The sequence below is a fragment of the Macaca nemestrina genome, chromosome 4 (genome assembly GCF_043159975.1).
Source record: "Macaca nemestrina isolate mMacNem1 chromosome 4, mMacNem.hap1, whole genome shotgun sequence".
Lineage (NCBI taxonomy): Eukaryota > Metazoa > Chordata > Mammalia > Primates > Cercopithecidae > Macaca > Macaca nemestrina.
In genome coordinates, this window is record NC_092128.1 from 77,418,369 (window position 1) to 77,441,881 (window position 23,513).

The window sequence follows — 23,513 nt, forward strand, 5'->3', positions numbered from 1 at the left end:
TGAGTGGGGCGGTGGGAGGGCGCAAGGAGGAGCTCTTTTGTTTCCAGCACATTGCGTCTCAGTGCACCTGTTTAAGGATAGCCTCAGAGATCCGTCCAGACTACCTGCTGTTCTGACAATTAGGGAGTTTTCCGTACTTGATTTGTTCTTAGAGAAATCATCACCGTTTATTTGTCGCACTACCGTCTGATTTAGTATGCAGTGCAGAGAAAAGCTTGTTCTAAGAAACTGATGCGTGAGGCCTAAAATGTCCTTATAAAATCTATTAATAAATCGGGGCCAAGAGTGGTGGCTCACGCCTGTAATCTCAACACGTTGAGAAGCCAAGGCAAGAGGATCACTTGAAACCAGGAGTTCAAGACCAGCTTGGGAAACACAGCAAGATCACATCTCTACAAAAAATGGTGGCACACCTTGTAGTCCCAGCAACTCAGGAGGCTGAGGCAGAGAGACAGCTTGAGCCCAGGAGTTTGAGGCTGCGGTGAGCTCCACTCCAGCCTGGGCGACAAAGGGAGACCCCCATCTCTAAAACAATAAAATAAAATCTAAATCTGATTGATACATGAAGCCAAAATACATCAGTGGTCCTTAAACATTTTAAGTACAAAGATTCCTTTTAGAATCTCAAAAAGTATTTTGTCAGCCTGCCTCCACAAGATGATTATGTGCTTTTAAGTATCTCTTTGATGAAGAAAAGACATCACGATTTAAAAGAGTATCATAACACTCTTAAATCGTATTTTGCTAATTGCATCAGCACTGAAATAAATTGAGAAATAGTAAAATTATATGTGCATGACCTACTATGATCAGACTACAGTCAATGCTCGGGGAGCATGCAGGTTTGATATCCCCATACAACGCATTCCCGGCTAAATCAAAAATGCCAACAATTTAAAATCCCTAAGCGCAGAAGATGGAGTAGTCGCTTAGTAGTTACAGGCAAGAGCAAAGATGAGAGATGACTTGTTCTAAGGATCATTCTTGCTGGAAAGTTTTCAGTATCAAACAGACTTTGCTGTATCCTAATTGATGTATTTTAAACCTGAGACCAATGTGGGAAAGTAATGTGGGAAAGCAATGTGGGAAAGTAGGTCTTCTATCTACATTTTACAAATCTCTCCCCCATCCTTAAGAAGGTTCTTTGTAATTCTCCCCACCCTTGAGAATGTACTTTGTGAGATCCACCAATGTACTTTGTGAGATCTGCCCGCAAACCATTGCTCCTAACTCCACCACCTATCCCAAAACCTATAAGAACTAATGATAATCCACCACCCTTTGCTGACTCTCTTTTCGGACTCAGCCCGCCTGCACCCAGGTGAAATAAACAGCCTTTTTGCTCACACAAAGCCTGTTTGGTGGTCTCTTCACACGGATGCGTGAGACAAAAACAAAAAGTAAGTTTGGGTGCAATGGTTCACGCCTGCAATTCCAGCACTTTGGAAGGCCAAGGCAAGAGGGTGGCTTGAGGCCAGGAGTTCAAGACTAGCCTGCTCAACATAGTGAGACCCCCCCCCCCCCCCGCTGCGCCATCTCTGGTCTCACACACATACACACATGCACAAATTAAATTTTATCTAAATATTTAAAAATTGTTTTAAAAGTGAAATATTTACATGGATTATGTGTATATTCATTTTGTAGAACTACAGATCTCATGGAACTGGGAACTCTTTACTCTTCCAGCAAAACATTTATTTAGCCACAAGTAAAAGAAGACCAGTGATTTAACCTGTACCCACAAAAAAGAAATAAGAAAATACTGCTAAGGCTGGGGCAGGGGTGGGAGAAAGAGATCTAAAAACGTAAAATTTTACTGGGAAGGATCACTAATTAGAATCAGAATAATTACTGTTTTAAAGCAGTTAAGAAAAGAGCACACTGAACCCAGGGAAGAACTAGATATGATTCAGAGTCGAGCACACAGAACAGATGGTATCTGAGCTGATACTGATAGAATAACATTAATAAGGGCATTCACTGCCATTTATTCTCTCCTAACTGCAATGCATTTTGTATAAGTTATTTGTACTCTTCACATCAACCATGGAAAATAATAATTATTCTTGTCTTTTGACGTTAAGGAAGTGGGAAGTGGTGTAAGAAGATAAATTAACATGCCAACACCAAACAGCTCAAGTTCAATGACTCAGGAGTACCCATGCCTCCCCAAGAGGTTGCTCGGCAGGCAGACCAGGTAGAGAGAGCCCTTCTAAGAAGTGACAGTGAGACGTGAAACGTCTCAGTGTGTCTCTGAGAACAACAGAAACCAGTACGTAGACCAATTGGAAAAAGCCAAGGAAGAGGCAGGAATTTCCTCTTAAGAGAGCAAGAAAAATAAACAGAGCAGGACTGAGGGAAGCCATGGGAGATGGGCAGAATACCATGCATTAAGTGAGAAAAAACAACTTTTACTTTAGAATAGGAAAGGGGGAAGGAATGGTGGTGGTCTAGGTAAGCCTAGAAGAAGAGGAGAAGGCAGCAGAGAAAAAATAAACAAGATGTATTAGGGTTCTCCAGAGGATCAGAACCAATAGGATACACATATATGTAAAAGGGAGTTTATTAGAGAGAATTGTCTCACACGATTACAAGGCAAAGTCCCACAATTAAACATGGATTATGTATATATTCATTTGGCTCAGTCCAAGTCCAAAAGCCTCAAAACCAGGGAAGCCCGCAGTGCAACCTTCAGTCTGAGGCTGAGGGCATGACAGCCTCAGGGAAGCCGCTGTTGCAAGTCCTAGAGTCCAAAGGCGGAAGAACCTGGAGTCTGATGTCCAAAGGCAGGAGGAACGGAAGCAAGCTTACTGCACGGGAAGAAGAAAAAAAGAGGCTTCTAAGCCAGAAGCCTCAGCTAGCAAGGTTATCCCACCTTCTTCAGCCTGCTTTGTTCTAGCTGCTCTGGCAGCTGACTGGCTGGTGCCCAGCCACCTTGAGGGTGGGTCTTCCTTCCCAGTCCACCAACTCAAATGTCAGTCTCCTCTGGCAACACCCTCACAAACACACTCAGGAACAATACTCTAGGCAGCTCTCAGTCCAATCAAGTTGATGCCTAATGTTAACCAACATACAAGATTTATAAGCTAAGTATGTCGATGATGATATATAAGTGCTGTGGAGAAAAGCAGAACAGAGAGGGGAAAAGGAATGCAGAGAAGGGTTTACAAGTTTTAGAAGAATTCATACTTATAAGCCCCTGTTTTCCATAAAAAGCAGGAGGCTCATCGTCTGCAGGTACTGAAGGGTTTGGGATGGTGTGAGGGTGAACTTGAAAATAACAGACAAATATCAGAGTTAATGAGGGGAAAAAGAAAAGATGGATGGGCATCATGGTGGTCCAGTAAAGGAGGAAAACCAAGCATGAATGTGGACTGGCACCGTCAGAGAGGGCAGAGCCTTCGATAACTTGGGGCAGTCTGAGAGCCAGAGTCAAGACGTCGGGGGAATGGACCAGGTTCTGTGTTTGGCATAGTGTGTGTGGAAGAAGGATAAGAGGGCTGGGGAGGACAGGTACAGTGAGTGTGCCTCCACAGGGATGCACTTTTGGTATGTTCTATTATTGCTCAAAAACATGCAGTGCCCTTCCCTGGGAGAGGATTATGCTATATCTAGCCCATTGATGTCAGCATAGCCAGGTGACTTGCTATTGCCAATGAAACGTGAGCAGAAGTGACAGGTGTCACTTGTGAGCAGAAATTGTAAGAACCATGATGTAGCTCAACACCAACTGTTTTCCTCTGCCAGTATTCCAGGTAGGAGGAACTCCCCCAACCAAGGACCCAGAATGAAAATTATGTAGAGAAAGGTCACAACCTACCATGATCAATATGTAGCTGGAGTGTGCAAACAAACTTTTCTGGTTGTAAGTGTCTGAGACTTGGGATCATTTGTAACCGCAACATAACCCAATCTAAACTAGCTAATAGAGCTTGACTATTTTAAGCTGGAAGGGAAATAAGTAAAGCCGTAAGTTACCTAATTTTTTGAGAGCAATAACAGGAGCTGATGATTAGAGTCTTGGTCGCAGGCTATGGGAGAGAAGTATGGGAGTGAAAGAGACAGATGAACTGGACATTTTCATGGGCGAGGAATGTATAATTTTACAGTGTTAAATAAAACAATGAATGTAAGATTATCTAGCCCAGGTCCCTGAACACAATGTGTGTTAAATAAACAAAAGCTTTCTTCAAACAGAATTCCCCTAAGCATTTCCAGGTTGTGCCCTGTCCAGACATAGATATGCCCTGTGCAGTCATAGATGCTGTTTAGAGATTCTGAACTAGGAATCAGGAACCCTGGAGTAACAGGCCCCCAGAAAATCAGAGTCGAATTGTTAGTCCAAAAGCTTGACAAAATCCACCTTTATTGTCTTCCAACTGTATCTCTGACTTCCCTCTCCCTAGTTCATTACATCCCAGTAATATTGATCTCTTTGCTCTTCTTGAGCACGTTAAGGAGAGGTGAATGGGGTTTTCAGCTGCTGAAAGTTAGACTTGTGGCTACAGACCAGACTAACCCCTTTTCCTTTGTGTGGAGGTTATGATTAGGATTGTCAGAGGAGAAAGTGAGGGCTTAATTTTTTCATTAAACTAATAATATATTTTGAGTATCTATTATGTTATGGGGCATGGAGCTTATTACATTCATGGTGCAGAGGAAGAGAGGAAGTTAACAGGACACATAAGTCACATATATAAATGAAGATAAGTGCTATGGAGAAAAACAGGGTAGAGGAAAAAATACCATAATGGGGCCCGGGCATTGCATTATGTAATATCATCCTATATAGTCTGCTATAGTCCAAATAGTCTGCTATCATTTGGTTTTCTCATTGGATAAGATGTTATGAACATCTCTCCGGGATGAAACAAAAACATTCTGCACTGCTGTAGTGAAAGGTCCTCAGAAGGGAATCATTTTGTCATTCCTGAGGCTTGTTAGATATGACCAACCCATCCACCGCATCTCAGTCATAACTACTCTAAACAACACCCACCAAAGGGGGAAAGGACTTGCTGGAATCCAGCCATCAGTACATCCTTGCAGCAGCTGAAGACTTATTTCACTTTTACCCTAATTTGGCCATCATAACAGCACCCAGCCCAATATTCCAAAGCTTAACACCATAATGTTAAGGTTCTTACCACCATAATGGGGACCACTGTTTCCTAGGAGGTACCAAAGGGTTTCGGAGGTTGCAGATACAAATGATGCTCACTGCTATATCTGCAGTGCAGAAAGCTGAGAGCAAAAGTGGTTAGATACCAAAGCTGCCTCTATGATCTGGATGCTTCCTTTAAGAAACTGGCACCTGGTGTAGGCTGTATGCAGACTGGCCAGATCAATTGTGGGAGATCTTGAAATAACAATCATAGCTTCTGTTTATTGACAGTATTTTGGGTCACCTTTTCAAACTGATTTATTTTTGTCCACTGCTAAGTAACTGACTTAGAAGCTGAACTCACAGGGTATGGCAGGGTCAGCCCCACCCTCAGGAAATCCTTCAGACCAAGCGTGTCTCAGCCATCAGGCCCCAGCATAGACAGAAAAACATATCTCCCCACGGCATCTGGCTGTCGTCCAGAACATCTGATGACAGGACAAAGGTGAGGAGGACTGAGAGGAAATTATCAGAGCAAGCAAATAACAGTCTGAAATTCGGGCTTCTCTGTGAGGCTACCTCTGTCCATTTGTATCTCTGAACATAGTATGTGGAGGAGTTGGTTTAGTAGTTGAATGGTGGCCCCCAAAATATATACACATGTCCCAGAACCTATGAATGTGACTTTATTTGGAAAAAAGCATTTTTGCAGATGTAATTAAGTGAAGGACTTCAGGATGAGACCACGCTGGATTATTCAGGTGGGCCTTAAATCCAAGGACAACTGTTCTTAAAGAGACACACAGAAGGGAAACAGAGAAGGCCACATGAAGGCAAAGATTGGAGTCATGCAGTCACAAGCCAAGGAACCTCTGGAGCCACCAGAAGATGGAAAAGGCAAGGAAGGGATCTTCCCTAGATGCTTCTTAGGAAGTGTAGCTCTGCTGACACTCTAATGAGAGACTTCTGGTTTCCAGGATTTCAAGAAAATAAATTTCTGTTGTTTTAAGCCACTTGGTTCGTGGTAAAGCATTACAGCAGTCCTAGGAAACTAATATACTTGATGACTCTCTTTAGCTTGACCGCACCTTTGATGCCTACCACCAAGACAAGAAGAAGCCCAGGCAGCAGCACCACTGCCAATCCTAAATGCCTCTGCAATTGTCATGGCCTCCATTTCAGGTGCGCTCCCTGTCATATTTAAACTAAGGGATCTCTTGCACCTCTATCCTCCCAACAACCACCCAGGTTGGAGCAAACTACGTAATCATTAAAGAGATTCTCCATCTTTATGGACTATTCAGCAAATTATCCTCCAACCTTCCATTCCGATGGATGCCTCCACTTTGCAAGGCACCATTCAAAACTATCTATGCAATTACTAGATACCCTTCTGATACACCCCTCCAGACACCTTGGCTCTTTTACCTGCTCAGACTGTATAGAAATGGGCTACAGTGAATCAGTAAATTGTTGTTTTCCTCTTACAGAACAGCCATTTCCCTGAAAGATATCATTTCCTCCTCCACCTTTTCTCGGGTCTCTGCTGTTTTTGACACAGTGCAGAGCCAAGCACAATGCCTGGCACATAGAAGGCACCAAATAAATGCTTGCCAACTGAATAACTAGAGGCCAGGCAGCTTAGGAACACCCAGGAAGATAACCTAGAACCCACAAAAACTTCCGGGAGTGCTCTAAACACTTTCCCACTGGCACTGCTACCACTGGCCTCCTAATACATTTCACCACTCTCTTTAGCTTGACCCTATTTTTGATGCCTGCACCTAGTAACAGTGGCTATTCTGGCCTTCCCACAGTGAGCACATGGAGCTTGCTTCGGGCAAAGTCTTCCTGCCAAAGGGAGAGGAATTTACAAGGTGAACAAGCAAAACTTCAAGCACAACCTCTACCTTCTGGCTAGCATTCTGCCTCCTGCCTCTTTGCTGTTTTGGCCTCCCCGGTTCCATGCATTGTGTTCAGACACCCAGAACTCTTGTCTCTTAGTGTTTGGATCAGCTTCTCTACTTAATATTAGGCTCACAAGCTCTCATGCTGTGTTTTGGGAGTGTGATAGTATGAAATATATACTTGGTCTTTGTCTTTGGTTTCCAGCACAAAGCTTTAAAAATAATAATAATTTTTTTTTTTTTTTTTTTTTTTTTTTTTGAGACGGAGTCTCGCTCTGTCGCCCAGGCTGGAGTGCAGTGGCGCGATCTCGGCTCACTGCAAGCTCCGCCTCCCAGGTTCACGCCATTCTCCTGCCTCAGCCTCCCGAGTAGCTGGGACTACAGGCGCCCACAACCGCGCCCGGCTAATTTTTTGTATTTTTAGTAGAGACGGGGTTTCACCGTGGTCTCGATCTCCTGACCTTGTGATCCGCCCGCCTCGGCCTCCCAAAGTGCTGGGATTACAGGCGTGAGCCACCGCGCCCGGCAAAAAATAATAATAATTTTTAAGAGACAGGGTCTCACCAGTGGCGTGATCATAGTTCACTGCAGTCTTGAACTCCTGGGCCCAAGTAATCCTCCTGCCTCAGTATCCTGAGTAGCTGGAATGATAGGTACTTGCCACCATGCTGACTCCTGACAGAATTCTGAAACCCTTGGAATTTCCTGAGTGACAGGGGTGATAGGAGCATCTTTTGTTATCATAGCAAGCACCTTTCAACCATATCTGAGTTTATGCTAACAATGTGACTCTTGGAGGATAAGGACTGGTTGTCCTAGGAACCAATGAAGTGATTAGATGGTTGGAACTTTCTCCCCCACCCCTCGACCTTGTGGGAGGGGAGAGGGGCTGGAGATTGAGGTAATCAGCAATGGCCAATGATTTAATAAATCATGCCTATGTAATGAAAGCTTCATAAAGTGCCTAAATGATGGGGCTCAGAATGCTTCTGGATTGGTGAACACAGCCAGGGGCTGGGAGGGTGGTGCACCCAGAGAGGGCATGGAAGCTCTGTGTACCCCCATACGTTACACTATGCATCTTTTCTATTTGGCTGTTTCTGAGTCATATCCTTTAAGATAAATTGGTAATAGTAGGTAAAGTGCCTTCCTGAGTTCTGTGAGCTGTTCTAGCAAATTATCAAACATGAAGAGGGAGTCTTGGGAATCCCCAATTTGTAACCAATCAGTCAGAAGCATGGGAGGCCTGGGACGTGGGATTGGTTTCTGAAGTGAGGGCAGTCTTGTGGGACTGAGTCCTTAACCTGTGGAATTCACGCTTACTCCAGGTAGATGGTTAGAACTGAACTGAATTCTTGGACACCCAGTTGGAGTCTGGAGAGTTCAGGGAGAGAGGATCTGTGCTATGGTATCATACAGATCAAATATGGGAACCTCAGCTACATTACCTTCAAGTTGTATGACCTTGAGCAAGTCCCCTCAGATTCTTAGTTTCTTCAATTGCCAAGTGGAAAAAAGGTAAGAACTATGTAGTCTTGTTTGGAGATTTAGGAATAATGTGAGGATTAGCAAACTGGCAGGGTAGTTCGAACACAATAAAATTTCAAAATACATCAGCTCCTGTTATCATTGGACTATATTCATGTTTGGCCTCCAAATTCATGGCATTTAATGAAGAAAGGAGTTCTTGCAGAACCCTGGGCAGCCTCGCTCACTCTTTCAGACCTGAAGAGGTGAACAGAATACTCCCAACTATTCCCAGATGTTTCTACAATTCTCTCTCACTGAACTGGGGACGGAAATAACAAAAGCCATTAGAAAATACTAGTTTGAAAATATTAACTTTCTTAGCACTTAATTTTATCTCTTGCAAATGTAACTTTCTAGTTTTACACAATATCAGCAGATGTAATTCAAAATGCCTTACCATAATACATCAGTCACACAACGTTTTGATGTACTGTCACTGAATTGTACACTTTAAAATGGTGAACTTTATCTCAATTAAAAAAATTTGTTTAAATGTGGCTGATACAGGAGTTAAGAAGAAATTACTTAGGCAGATAGTGAGGGCACGGACATAAGGTAAGGTTTTCCTTTTAATGAAAAGCAGCCCAAAATTATTTTCCTTTCTAACAAAGAGCAGCCTGTAAAATCAAGCTGCAGATGATGCTGGCAGTTGTGCCAATCAGAGCAGACAAAATGGTGCTGCCAAAGGGAAAGTTCACTTGCATAATAAGGTTATGTTGAGGTGGCCAGCCTTCCCCCGTCCCCGACTATGTAAACGTCATACCTTATCAAAACCAATCTGTGAACCCTGTGTAAATTAGACACTGCCTCCTCAAGCCTGACTATAAAATCTGGCACATCTGCCACTAGCCGGCCTTTTCCTCTCAGAAGTTCCCTCTCTCTCTAACTAGAGAGAGAGCTGTTTTCCTTTCTCTTTCTCTTTCTTTTACCTATTAAACCTCCACTCCTAAACTCCTCATGTGTGTCCGTGTCCTAAATTTTCTTGGTGTGAGATGACGAGCCCCAGTTATTTACCCCACACGATGTAGCTGCTGCACAGTGACTGATGTTGTCTCCAGGATCAGAATGTTGACCTGGAGTTCATTTTAAGAACAGGTTATTGAGATTCTGATTCTCTAGGTCAAGATAGAACTTGGTCATCCATGCCTTGTAAAAACTCCCTTAGAGATTCAGATGAGCCAGAGTTGAGAACCATTGATTCATGATTTAAAATATCTCAAAATTGGGCAAACGATATGAATAGAGTAGAAATTGCACTTAAAAAAAAAAAGACTGTTGTTATCTGGCTAAGATGGTTGGATTCTGGGGGCATTCTTTTCTCTATAATTTCTATTATTTGAATTACGATAAAGTTTGGGTTTTCTTGTTGTTGTTTTGGGGGATTTTTGAGACAGAGTCTGACTCCTGTTTCCCAGGCTGGAGTGCAGTGGTGTGGATCCTGGCTCACAGCAGCCTCAAATTCCTGGGCTCAGGTAATTCTCTCACCTCAGCCTCCTGAGTAGCTGGGAATACAGCCACACACCACCAAGTCTGGCTTTATTTTTTTAATTTAATTTTTAGTAGAGATGGAGTTTTGCCATGTTGCCCACACTGGGCTCATTAATACAAGGCAGATTACTCATGGGCTCAAGAAATCTGCCTGCCTTGGCCTCCCAAAGTGCTGGGATTATAGGCATGGGCCCCCTACCCAGCCTACGTTTGAGTAATGCATTTAACTATGTAAATTACACTTTTCTGTGGGTTTTTATTCATTTTGTTTTTAGCAAGAAGTATCTGTTTAGTGGTAGGGGCAAGCTTGGGAGCTACGAGGGGGGAAAACACAACATGGTCCCTATAGTACCCCCTGGATTCTTCTTAATCAGGAAAGGATGAGACGAGCTGGGGTAACATAGCAAGACCCCATCTCTACATTGAACCTCTTCCATTCAAAAGGGTCCCAACACCAAAAGCAATCCCAACAAAAGCAAGCTTTGATAAATGGGATCTAACTAAACTAAAGACCTCTGCACAGCAAAAGAAACTATCAACAGAGAAACAGACAACCTACAGAATGGGAGAAAATATCAGCAAACTAGACATCCAACAAAGGTCTAATATCCAGAAGGTATAATGAGCTCAAACAAATCAATGAGCAAAAAACAGCCCCATTAAGAAATAGGCAAATAACATGAATTTTTCAAAAGAAGACATTTATGTGGCCAATAAGCATATGAAGAAATGCTCAACATCACTAATCATTAGAGAAATGCAAATCAAAACTACAATGAGATACCATCTCACACCAGTCACAATGGCTATTATTGTATTATTATTATTATTATTTTGACAAAGTCTCACTCTGTCACCCAGGCTGGAGTGCAGTGGTGCTATCTCGGCTCACTACAACCTCCACCTCCTGGGTTCAGGCAATTCTCATCCCTCAGCCTCCTAAGTAGCTGGGACTACAGGTGTGCGCCACCACACCTGGCTAATTTTTGTATTTTTAGTAGAGACGGAGTTTCGCCATGTCGGCCAGGCTGATCTCAAACTACTGACCTCAAGTAACCTGCCCACCTCAGCCTCCCAAAGTGCTGGGATAACAGGCTTGTGTCCCGATGCCCAGCCACAATGGCTATTACTAAAAAGCCAGAAAACAACAGATGCTGGTGTGGCTACACAGAAAACCGAATGCTTATACATTGTTGGTGGGAAGGTAAATTAGTTCAGCCACTGTGGAAAGCAGTTTGGTGATTTCTCAAAGAACTTATATCAGAATTACCATCTGACCCAGCAATCTCATTATTGGGTATATGCCCAAAGGAATATAAATCATTCCACCGTAAAGACATAGGCACACCTATATTCATGGCAGCACTATTCACAAGAGCAAAGACATGGAATCCACCTAAATGTCCATCAATGATAGACTGTATAGAGATAATGTGGTACATATATACCATGGAATACTATACAGCCATAAAAATAATGAGATATGTCCTTTGTAGCAACATGGATCAACATAGATGTAGCTGGAGGCCATTATCCTAAGCAAACTAACACAGACAGGAACAGAAAACCAAATACCCCATGTTCTCACTTGTAAGTGGAAGTTAAACGTTGAGTACATATGGATACAAAGAAGGGAACAATAGGCATTGGTGCCTACTTGAAGGTGGAGGGTGAGAGGAAGTTGAGAATTGAAAAACTATCTATCAGGTACTATGCTCATTACCTGGGTGATGAAATAATCTGTACACTAACCACCCCTCCATTGCAACATGCAATTTACCTATTTAACAAACCTGCGCATGTGCCCCTGAACCTAAAATAAAAGTTTAAAAAATAAAGTAGTTGTGAAACTCATTAAAAGAAAAAAAAGGGTCCCCAAGCACAGCTCAGCATCCCTTTGTGTCCTGATGGGAGGTGGGCAATGGGGATATGAACTTTCCAGGATGACTGAGGCTCTTCAGTGAAGCAGAGTGCTGCGAGGTCTGGAGGAGAGAGGCTATAGAGGAACAGTCAGGGTGCAGCAGACAAAGCTCCAATGCTCAGTTGTCTCCAGCTTTCCCTTTGACCTCCTCCCCTCACACCACCCACCACCCACCCCACTTCCCCCCCAACCCATCTTCCCCCCGACCTCCAAGTCTGCTTGTAACTGGTATATGAATGTAGACTGCAAAGTACCTCATTTCTGAAAGGGCTTGCTGCTTCCAGGAAGATTTCACCTAAGGCAAAATCTTACTAGATTTGCAAGCAAAGAACAAACAACCCCATTAAAAAGTGGGCAAATAACATGAACAATGACTTCAAAAACAGACATTGGTGCAGCCAACAAGCATGTGAAAAAATGTTCAACATCACCAACCATTAGAGAAATGCGAATCAAAACCACAATGAGATATCATCTCACACCGGTCAAAAGAGGCAGGGAGAAAGGGAATTGGATGGCAGAAATAAAAGGAAGTATTAAAGCTACATCTGTGAGCTAGACAGAAAAAAAAGGACTGAATTTTAATAAAAGAAAATATGTTCTTACTAGGTTCTTCATTTCGTAGGGTAGGAGAAGGAACCTCATCTCTGGCTATTTGGAGTTTGCCCAGTTTGCCGTTATGTAAAAGAAGATGCTTCTGGATTTGTTTGTATTTCTTTGAAGGATATAATTACTACTTGTTATTATCCTCCTCTACATTTCATTTCTCCCTCCTCCTTTTGATTGTAAACTCTGACTTTTCAGATCAACTCAAACACTGCCTGAGTTGTTACCACATAAATACCTGTTGAATTACTAAGTGATGAGTTGAAGTGGAAAATGTAAGAAATGTAGAATCTATAAAAGATTTGATGAAGCTTTTCTTGTGGTTCCCAGGAAAATACATTCTTTTTTCCTGAAGCTTCCACAGCTGATGTCCCAGCTTTTAAGACTAAAAACTTGAGTTGAGGTATGAGTCTACTACTAGGCTGTGAGGTCCTACTGGCTCCTTCAAGCCATGTTAACAATGGCAGGTTAGGAAGCTAGAATATTGAGGTCTAGTCCCAGATGCATATAGTAGTATATTACTATACTGTATATTCAGGCTTCACCGGAATGCCTCTTTTTGAAGTTAATAAAACACCACAGGGAATTTTTAATTACTTTAATTGAGCTTTTTAGAATGTGGAATTTATTCCATTCCAGTTTCGAAGACTCTAGTGTCAGTATCCCCATCTTCCCCTGCACCAATTACCTATTTCCACTCTGTCACTCATACATTACCAAAGTTTTTTATGCAGAATTAACACGACCTAGCCACAAGGTCCACAGCCAGAAAACAGGTATGTCAAAGAGTATTAGTTAAAATGAAAGAGTATTAGTTAAAATGAAAAATAATCAAATCGGTATATAGTTATGCATGAGTATCTTTTTTAATGTCAAAAAATTGAGCAGACTCATATGACAATCGTTGTGCATTTAGTTACCCATTGAGAAAAAAATGAGTGATTTTTTTTTTCCTTTTTTTTGAGACAGGGTCTTGCTCTGTCACCCAGGGTGGAGTGCAGTGGCATGATCTTGGCTCACTGCAGCCTTGACATCCCAGGCTCAGGTGATCCTCCCAACTCAGCTTCCCCAGTAGGTGGGACTATAGCCCTGTGCCACCATGCCCAGCTAATTTTTTGTATTTTTTAAGAGATGGGGTTTTGTCATGTTGCCCAGGCTGGTCTCGAACTCCTGGGTTCAAGCAATCTTCCTACCTTAGTCTTTCAAAGTGCTGGGATTCCAGGTGTGGGTCACCACACCAGGTGGGATAATTTATTTTTAATTTAGTGAATGTATTTAAAATTTAGTAAAGATTTTGAAACTTGTTTTCTTCAGTATAAGAAGTATCTACATATATCTTAAAATATAATTATTCATATATGTTCATGATATGACTGACAGGCAAGGAAGGCAAGGCCATTTATATCTATAAATCCTCTTAGAACACAAATTCTCTAAGAACACAAATGACTCTGTACGTGACAAGGGCCATGGGAGATTTTTAGGTGGAGTGGAATGATGAGATTGACTTTTTGAAAAGCTAACCTTGACAGCTGTAGGGAGAACCAACTGCAGTTGGGAAACCAGCAGCTCAGAGATCAATTAGGAAGCAGAGGAGAATGCCAGCTGTGCTGGGATGTAGAGACACCTCTGTGGTGACTTGGAGACCAGCGGAAATGATGATGGAGAGAGAAAATCCAACGTGTTCTTAAGGGATGGTCTGAAGGAGAAACCCTGATAATAAATATCAGAGAAGGAGGTGTTGAAATAGGGACAACTGGAGGGTAGAAAAGGGGTTGAAATGAGGGACAAGTAATATGAATTTAGTTTAATACCTACTAAGGCAGAAGTGCCTGAGCTACATCCAGTAGGTAGTTGGATGTCACAGTCTAAAATGAAGGAGATCTGAGTTAGAGGTTTAGAAGATAATGAAATAAAGTAGTTATGTAACAACAGCTTCAAAGTCAAATAGACAATGAGTTCAATCAAAGTTCTGCCATGGGATTAGACGAAATTTGGGGCCTTACTGAGCATACCCTTCTTCATTTTAGAATGAAGATGGTAATTCTCAGAAGAGTATTTGGTATGATTTGGGGAGACAAGGCAGGTACAAAAGTTAGCAAAGTGCCTGGCATGAGTACTATAGTAAATGCTCAGTAAATGTTAGATGCTGTTACTATTACATAGGTTATTGAGTCATGAATAGAGTAGGAATTGAAGCCAGGATGGAAGCTGATAACCCTGAAGTATGTGAGACAGGAGAATCAAAGACAGGACCTTGGGGATGCCAACCCAGGAGGGGCAGGCAGAGCTGGAGCAGGCAAAACAGACTAAGAACACACAGAGACGGGGGAAGGAGAATCAGAATTGCGTGATAACCTGGAAGCCAGTGAAAGAAAGAGTTGCAATGAGTAGGAGGATGGTCATCATATTTAGCAGATAAGCAGCAGAAAATTAACCATTAGATCTGTCAATGAGGATGTCTTTCTTGACCTGAACAAAGAGCAATTTGAAGAAAGATAGGGTAGAGGCAGTGCACAGATACAGCATTCAGCTTTCCTATCAGTCTGAAAGCTTAATTATTAAAATAGCCATATAATTCTAAACGAGTGAATATGATCTAGCTAAAAAACCAGGCAGGGACTAATCACTAATATTAACACTGCTGAAGTGGATCTCCTCAGGAACCTTCCCCTCAGTGTGTGATCATGCTAGTATTTCTCCCATTTTAAAAAAGTAAAAACAAAACCAAACAACACAATAACAAAAAAAAAAAAATCTCTTAACTTTACAACTCTGCAGCTCTACCTTCTTTATTCTACTTCTGCTCCATTTCTCTCTTTACCTTCACAGCAAAACGCTTCCAGTGCTTGGTCTAAATTCCCCATTTCCAATTTTTTAATATTCTCTCTTACACCTACTCCAAAATGGCTTCTCTCTGACATTCCAGCAAAACTCTTGTCAGAGTCACCAAGGACTTCCACATTGAAAAATCCAATGGCTAATTCTCAGTCCTCATCTTAGTTGCCTGATTAGCAACATTTGATACAGCTAATCACCTCTTTTCTTTAAATATTTGATTCATTTAGTTTCCAGAATGCACATTCTCTTGACTTTCCTCTTTTTTCATCAGCCACTCTCTAAGCCTCCTTTCCTTGTTCCCTTTTATCATCTTGACCTCTTAATATCGAAGAACCCTAAGCTCAGTCCTTAGACTTCTCCAATATATATTTTAAATCTACACTTCTCACTCAACAATCTAATCCAGTCTTGTGACAAAAAAAAATTATATGCTGGTAACTCCTAAATTTGTATTTTAAGCCTAGAACTTTCCAGAAACTCCAAACTACTACATCCATCTTCATTTTAAGATTTTTATTTGAAACCCCTTTTTTTAAAACTGTGCGTTTAAAAAATAAATATCAACAAAAGCAATACATCATCTCTTTTAATTTTTATTTTGGGTTTGAGGGTACATGTGAAGGTTTGTTACATGGATAAACACATGTTGTACATATTATTATATCATCATGGTATTAAGCTCAGAATCCAATAGCTATCTTTTCTGCTCCTCTCCCTCCTCCCACCCTGCCCCTTCAAGTAAACTCCAGGGTCTGTTGTTTCCTTCTTTGTGTTCATAAGTTCTTATCATTTAGCTCCTCCTTATAAGTGAGAACATGCGGTATTTGGTTTTCTGTTCCTCTGATAGTTTTCTATAGATGATAGCCTCCAGCTCCATCCATATTCCCACAAGAGACATGATCTCTTTCTTTTTTAATGGTTGCATAATATTCCATGGTGTATATGTACCACGTTTTCTTTATCCAGTCTGTCGTTGATGGGCAGTTAGGTTGATTTCATGTCTTTGCTATTGTGAATAGTGCTGCAATGAACATTCCCATTCACATGTCTTTATGGTAGACTGTTTTATATTCCTCTGGGTATACACCCAGTAATGGGATTGTTGGGTCGAATTGTAATTCTGCTTTTAGCTCTCTGAGGAATCACCATACTGCTTTCCACAATAGTTGAACTAATTTACTCTCCCACCAACAGTGTGTAAAGATTCCCTTTTCTCTGAAACCTCACTAGCATCTGTTATTTTTTTTCTTTTTAGTAACAGCCATTCTGACTGGTGTGGGATGGTATCTCGTTGTGGTTTTGATTTGCATTTCTCTAATGATCAGTGATATTGAGCTTTTTTTCATATGTTCATTGGCCACATGTATGTCTTCTTTTGAAAAGTGACTGTTCATGTCCTTTGCCCCCACTTTTTAAGGTGGTTGCTTTTTTTTTTTTTTTTTTTTTTTTTTTTTTTTTTTTTTTTTGAGACGGAGTTCCACTCTTGTTGCCCAGGTTGAAGTGCAATGGTGCAATCTTGGCTCACTGCAACCTCTGCCTCCTGGGTTCAAGTGATTCTCCTGCCTCATCCTCCCAAGTAGCTGGGATTACAGGCATGCACCACCACACCCAGCTAATTTTTTGTATTTTTAGTAGATATGGGGTTTCTCCACGTTGGTCAGGCTGGTCTTGAACTCCTGACCTCAGGTGATCCGCCCACCTCGGCATCCCAAAGTGCTGGGATTACAGGCATGGGCCACCATGCCCTACCTTGTTTTTCTCTTATAAATGTCAGTTCCTTATAGATGCTGGATATTAGACCTATGTTGAATACATAGTTGGCAAATATTTTCTCTCATTCTGTAGGTTATTTACTTACTCTGTTGATAGTTCCTTTCACTGTGCAGAAGCTCTTAAGTTTAATTAGATTTCATTTGTAATTTTTTACTTTTGTTGTGTTTGCTTTTGGTATCTTTGTCATGAAATCTTTGCCCATTACTAGATCCAGGATGGTATTGCCTAGGTTGCCTTCCAAGGGTTTTTATAGTTTTGGGTTTTACATTTAAGTCCTTAATCCATCTTTTTAAATATTTATTTATTCTCCAACTTTTCTTTTAAGTTCAAGGGTACATGTACAGGACGTGCAGGTTTGTTACATAGGTAAATGTGTGCCATGTGGTTGGTTGTACAGATCATACCATTACTTAGGTATTAAGCCCAGCATCCATAAACAATTCTTCTTGATGTTCTCCCTGCCCCTGCACTGTCAACAGGCCCTACTGTGTTGTTCCTTGCCATGTGTTCATGTGTTCTTATCATTCAGCTCCCACTTATAAGTGAGAACATGCGGCCTTTGGTTTTCTGTTCCTGTGTTGGTTTGCTGTGGATAATGGCTTCCAGATCCATCCATATCCCTGCAAAGGACATGATCTAATTCCTTTTTATGGCTGCGTAGTATTCCATGGTGTATATGTACAACATTTTCTTTATCCAGTCTCTTGTTGATGGACATTTAGATTGATTCCATGTCTTTGCTATTGTGAATGCTGCAATAAACATACACATGTGTGTATCTTTATAGTAGAATGATTTCTATTCCTTTGGTTATATACCCAGTAATGGGATTGCTGGGTCAAATGGTATCTCTGCCTCCAGGTCTTTCAGGAATTGTCACACTGTTTTTCATGGTTGAACTAATTTATACTCCAACAGGGTAAAAGTGCTCCTTTTTCTCTGCAACTTTGCCAGCATCTTAGATTTTTCGACTTTTTAGTAAAAGCCATTCTGACTGCAGTGAGATGGTATCTCACTGTGGTTTTGATGTGCATTTCTTTAATGATCAGTGATGTTGAGCTTTTTTTCATATGTTCGTTGGCTGCATGCATGTCTTCTTTTGAGAAGTGTCTGTTCATGTCCTTTGCACGCTTTTTAATGGGGTTGTTTGTTTTTCTCTCATAAATTTAAGTTCCTTGTAGATTCTGATATCAGACGTTTGTCAGACAGATAGATTGAAAAAGTTTTCTCCCATTTTGTAGGTTGTCTTTCACTCTGTTGATAGTTTCTTTTGCTGTGCAGAAACTCTTTAGTTTAAATAGATCTCATTTGTCAATTTTTGTTTTTGTTGCAATTGCTTTTGGTGTTTTCATCATAAAATCTTTGCCCATGCCTATGTCCTGAATGGTATTACCTAGATTTTATCCTAGAGTTTTCAGATTTTGGTTACACATTTATGTCTTTAATTCATTTTGAGTTGATTTTTGTATATGGTGTAAGGAAGGGGTCCAGCTTCAATCTTCTGCGTATGACTAGCCACTTATGCAAGCACCGTTTATTGAATAGGAAGTCTTTTCCCCATTGCTTTTTTTTTTTTTTTTTTTTTTTTGGTCAGAAAAGCAATACATCTTAACCTTTTCAGGTATGTGAGGCCCATTCCCAATATCAAAATAGCAAACAAATTGCTTACTTGAGAAGTGTTGTAATTGGGTATCCACTGATAGAAAAACTCATAATGAAACGACCTACTATGACTTTTATTGCACTTTTAAGTTTGTATTTCATTTGCCATTCTATACATCTGAAAAATCATTTTCATAGATATATCAGTTACCTTTTTTTCTGATTTATAGACAATGAGACAGCAACATTCAGATTCACCAACTCCTTGCTATATAATTCCTAAACCATTCAGGATCCATGCCTCACAAGTTGAAAAACACAACTAGATTACCAATTAATGTGTATGTATCCCCAAATGTTTATGCTTTTGTAGTGAAGCCCACTATTTAAAATTTATTTTTAAATTAACATGTAGTCCAGATGACTGATTCCTTGTTTCTCTTCATTTCAGAACATTACTCTAGGAATTCTACTTTCAAACATTAAAATTCAAAATGGGAAAAACAGAAATCATTTATTTATCCCTCCGTTTCCCTATCTGTGTGCTCTCATGATTTCCTGAAGTATCACCTGTATCTACTCAAATCCGAACTATAGTTCAAAAGGCGAAATACCTGAGGTAAAATTCAAGAATGGCCAATGTGCCATTAAACTGCCATGATGCTTTCACTTTATGATATTTTGACCAGACATTGAACCTCTTTCTGCCTCATTTTCCTTGTGGAAAATAATAAAATAATTATTAACATGGTCACCCAAAGACACTTCTTAGAAAAACTAAAATGGCCTTAGCAGCAAGATGCAGGACACACTTAGAGTATGGAGAGACTGGAAATAAGGAGGTTGGTTAGGAGGTGACAGATGATGGCAGTACCGGTGGGGATGTCCAGACATCTCTGGGATGAATTTTATAGGAGTTGGAGCCAAAAGGATAAGAAGAGTGAGAGAGGAGAAGGGCTCTTGGATGACTCCTAAATGTCTATCTTTGTGTGAATGATGACATATTAACAATATAAGAACTACAAGGGGAGATTTGGGAGAATGTGGATTCAGTTTTGTTCAGGCTAAAATCAAAGTTCCTGGGAAGCATCCTGGTGATGTTCTAATAGAAAGCTGAATATAAAGATCCATGCATCAAACCATCTGCCAAGATTTTTATCATCTGAGAATCAGGAGGGACAGACTGTATTTAAAAGCATTTTTACTGATATCTCTAATGTGCTCCAAATGTGTGAAGACCTGGTCTCAGGTTCAAGATGGAAATCTGGGTAGGCAATATGTTGGGTGGCATATGCCAAGTTTAAGGCAACCATTTTGTAGTCAGATCTAAGATAAAATCCCAGCTCTTCCAAGTTGTGACTTGAACAAGACATGCCACTTTTTTGATCCTCATGCAAAACAGGGATGCTAAAAATAACCATTAGGTTGTTGTAAAATTTTAAATCAATAAAATGTATAAAGAGATAAACAGTTCCTGGCACATAATAATTGTGCAGAAATGGCAGATTTTCAGATCATCAGCATATTTAAAGAGTAAAAACAATCATTCTGCAAGAGCAAAAGAAGTAGAAATTAAAGGCAGGCCTTGGAGATGACAGTATTTTAGGAGTAAGGAGAGAATGATAAGTAAGGAATGATCAACCAAATATACCATGAAAGTGTAAGCGCAGGAGCCAGAGTAGATTCCCATAGAGTGGTGAACTAGAAGCAATGGAGGAAAGTGTTTCAATAGTTTTAGGATAGGTCAATAGCATCAAACTGGGACCAAGAAAGAATAAAACTAAAATTTTATCATTGGACTAGAAAATGAGCAATTTGTTGGAGACTGGACAAAAACCATTTCAATAGAACTGTGAATCTCGTGAGCCTTCCAGCTTGTACCCATAGGGACAGCACCTAAGTCCGATCTCTAAACAGTCCTGGGATCAGCCATTGGTTTCAGTTTCTGATTGACTGATGTTTTGTCTAAGGGCACCACATCATGACTCTGAAATATTTTTGCATTTATCCTGAAAGAACCTTTCGTGCAAGGTGGTGTTCAGAGCACCTTAAAGAATGGAGAGCTTGGGCTTCATCAAGCTAATAGCAAATGTCAAATAAACTATTTCATGGCTTCTTATATACATGGCAGAATGTGGTCCAAGGATAGCTTTCATTATAACTCAGCTCAAACTTTTTCAGCAACTATAGTTTTCTCTTGATTAGCCTAAAATGGTTCATTAGGGTGATCCTCAGTCTCTGACTAATGTGTACTCCTCCTTCCTTCCTATGGTACAATTTTCATAAGCAACAGAGTCTTACGATAAATCCTGAGTCTGAGTCTCAATTTACGCAACAGTTTGGTGCAGGTTTTGTTTGAATGTGAAACAACAAAAATCTTGAGAATGACAGAGGTGAACTGCAGGGCAGGGACTTTGTGAGCTCAGGGTAGGATCCTTTGATGTCTTACTTTAGGTTTTTCCTTAAATCCCCTCTGCTGCATAGGGATGCTGTGGGTAAGCTTTATCCTTGAGTGGGTTTCTGTTCAGAAAGACTTTGGTTTCTGGAGGAATTATAAAGCTAAATCTGTCTGCCTAGTTACCCTTCCCATTTCTTACAATCTTCCTATATGACCCTTTAAGATTGCAGGTCTTGTTAAATGATGCCTCATCTCAATCAATTTTCATGAGTCTTCCTCAGACCAAAATTTAAGAGGATGTCCTACTCCTGCTAGGTGCATGTAAAAAACTATTATTATTTTTGGTCTATAGTAGCAATTATGGTTCTCAAACAGATCCTTTCAGAAAGTCCATGATGTCAAAGCTATTTTCATAATATAAGACATGACCTGAATTTTTCACTTCCATACACCCAAATGTACAGAGTACCAAAAGTTCATTGACACCATTTCTGTTTCCACATTATAGCAAACCTTTAGTAAACTAGTACTTAAACAGTTTGATGTCATATCAAAAAATACCCACAATTATTTAAAAAGGCCATTAAAATACTCCTCCCTTTTTCAGCTATACATCTGCATGAGGCCAAATTATCTTCATGTATTTATCTAACACAGTATATCACAGCAGATTGGAAATAAACAGGTGTGAGAATCCAGCTATCTTCTAGGTCAAACATAAAAGAGATTACAAAATTTGTAGACCATATCACTCATAACTAATTTTTATGTTTGGGAAAACATAATTATTTCTTGTAAAAATCATTATGTTAAAATGTAAAGGGTTTATTATTGTTCTTTTTTACTTTCTTCCAGCTTTATTGAAGTATAATTAACAAATAAAAATTGTATATATTTATGGTGCACTATGTAACGTTTTCATATATATTCACATTGTGAAATAATTACTATAGTCAAGCTAGTTAGCATATCCATCCCCTCACATGGTTAGCATTTTGTGTATGTGTATGTATAGGAAGAATATTTAAAATCTACTCTCTTAGCAAATTTCAAGTATACAATATAGTATTACTAACTATAGTCACCATGCTGTCCATTAGATCTCTGGAACTTTCATTCTGCATAACTAAACTTTGAACATGCTGACCAACATCCTTCCCTTTGCCTCATCCCCTAGCCTCCAGTACCACAATGCTACTCTCTGCTTCCATGAGGTTGACTTTTACATATTCCACATGTAAGTGAGATCATGTTACTGTTTATGTTTCTGTGCCTGGCTTATTTCACTTAGCATGATGTTCTCTACATTCATCTGTGTTGTTGTAAATGACAGGATTTCCTTCCTTTTTATGGCTGAATAATATTCCATTTTATGTATCCATTGACACTTAGATTGATTCTATATCTTGACTAATGTAAATAATGCTGCAGTAAACATGGGAGTGCAGATGTCTCTTTGACATACTGATTTTCTTTCAATATATGCCCAGAAGTTCGATTGCTTCATCATATAGTAGTTCCATTTTTAATTTTTTGGAGGAAATTCTACACTGTTTTCCATTATGGCTATACCATATTATGTATCTACTAACAGTGTGCAAGGGTTTTCTTTTTTCTCTTCGTCCTCATCAACATTTGTTATCCTTCTTTTCTTGATACTAATTATTCTAACAGATACGAGGTGATATCTCAGTGTGGCGTTGATTTGCATTTTCCTGATGATTCGTGATTTTTAGCACTTTTATATACCCCTACTGACTACCAGCATGTCTTCTTTTTAGAAATATCTATCAAGCCTTTTGCCCTTTTGAAAATTTTTTTTTCTTGTTATTAGTTGTTGGAGTTTCTATATGTTTTGGATATCAACACCTCATCAAATGTATGGTTTGCAAATAATTTCTCCTAATCTTTTCACTCTGTTCACTGTTTTCTTTGCTGTGCAGAAACCTTTTAGTTTGATGCAGTCCCATTTGTCTATCTTTCCTGTTGTTGCTCATGCTTTTGGGGTCATATCCAAAAAATCATTTCCCAGGCCAACGTCAAAACACTTTTTTCCCTATATTTTGTCTAGTAGTTTTACAGGTTCAGACATACATTCAAATTTGTAATCCATTTTTACTTTATTTTTGCATATGGTATGTGATAAGGGTCCAATTTCATTTTTTGAATGTGGAATCCTGTTTTCTCAGGTAGTGTGATGCCTCCAGCTTTGTTCTATTTCTTTCATCTTTCAAAAGTTTTTTTAAAATTTTAATTTTTATTTCAATAGTTTTGGGGGAACAGATGGTGTTTCACTGCACAAAAAAGTTCTTTACTGGTGATTTCTGAGATTTTGGTGCA

At 40.1% G+C, this 23,513-nt stretch overlaps 1 protein-coding gene across 1 annotated transcript in view; it reads left to right on the forward strand.

The window, feature by feature from the left end:
* LOC139362802 (zinc finger protein 669-like) overlaps positions 1–23,513 on the forward strand; it is a 65,789-nt gene that overhangs the window by 333 nt on the left and 41,943 nt on the right. The gene's annotated exons all lie outside the window — the stretch shown is intronic.